Below are 1,350 nucleotides of genomic sequence, written 5' to 3'. Positions count from 1 at the left end.
CCAGACTTCCAATTGCCGGTATTCTCCCTGTTCATGTAAACCTTGCAAAGTAAGAGAGAAAAGGCATAAGAATAGTACCGTGAAGTGAAATAAAAGCCAAAGAAGCGATAAATATCAACATGAAAACATGATGCAAAATGGAAGTATCAGGGACCACCCACCCGGGAGGGCCCAAGGACCTTAGGGGTGGCGCACCAAGCTGGTGCGGGTCAGCCCAAGGGTGTCTTGTGCAAGGAAAAGAAAACCAAAAGAAGAAAAAGGAAAAAAGGAAAGGTGGGAAGAAAGGGAAGGACTACTCCTTCCAATCCTAGTTGGACTAGGATTGGAGGAGGACTCCTCCTCCTTGGCCGGCGCAGCCCTTGAGGGACTTGGCCCTCAAGGCAAGGCCTCTTCCCTCTTCCTCCTATATATAGTGGAGTTTTGAGGCTGATTTGAGACAACTTTTGCAACGTGCAAATCAGATCTAGACAACTCTACTTCTCCGTTTCTCCTTTAGATCGTGTTTCTGCGGAGCTTAGGTGAAGCCCTGCAGGAATAGCAACACCACCACCACCGGAGCGCCGTTAGGCTGCCGGTGAATTCATCTTCCTCCCCGCCCCTCTTGCTGGATCAAGAAGGCGGAGATCGTCATTGAGCTGCACGTGTGCTGAACGCGGAGGTGCCGTCCGTTTGGCGCTTGATCGGGACGGATCGCAAGGCGGTTCGTGGGACGGACCGCGGGGCTGTTCGTGGGACGGAGATTTGGATCTCACAAGCGTACCATTACATCATCCGCGTTTATTAAATGCTTCCCGCTTAGCGATCTACAAGGGTGCGTAGATCTAATCTCCCTCTCATAGATGGTCATCACCATGATAGGTCTTTGTGTGCGTAGGAATTTTTTTGTTTCCTGTGCAACGTTTCCCAACATCTTTGGGCCCACTCGGTAGAACATCATCATAATGAGCTCAATGTGACTAAGGAGTTAGTCACGGGATGATGTGATGCGGAACGAGTAAAGAGACTTGCCAGTAACGAGATTGAACAAGGTATAGGGATACCGACGATCGAATCTCGGGCAAGTTCTATATCGGTAGACAAAGGGAATTGTATACGGGATTGATTGAATCCTTGACATCGTGGTTCATCCGATGAGATCATCGTGGAACATGTGGGAGCCACCATGGGTATCCAGACCCCGCTGATGGTTATTGGCCGGAGAGGTGTCTCGGTCATGTCTGCATGCCTCCCGAACCCGTAGAGTCTACACACTTAAGGTTCGATGACGCTAGGGTTATAGGGAATTGTTGTACGAGGTTATCAAAGGTTGTTCGGAGTCCCGGATGTCTCAAGGAGCTCCGGAATGGTCCG

The sequence above is a fragment of the Hordeum vulgare genome, chromosome 3H (assembly GCF_904849725.1).
Source record: "Hordeum vulgare subsp. vulgare chromosome 3H, MorexV3_pseudomolecules_assembly, whole genome shotgun sequence".
NCBI classification, from domain to species: domain Eukaryota; kingdom Viridiplantae; phylum Streptophyta; class Magnoliopsida; order Poales; family Poaceae; genus Hordeum; species Hordeum vulgare.
Note: the sequence above shows the minus strand (reverse complement) of the source record.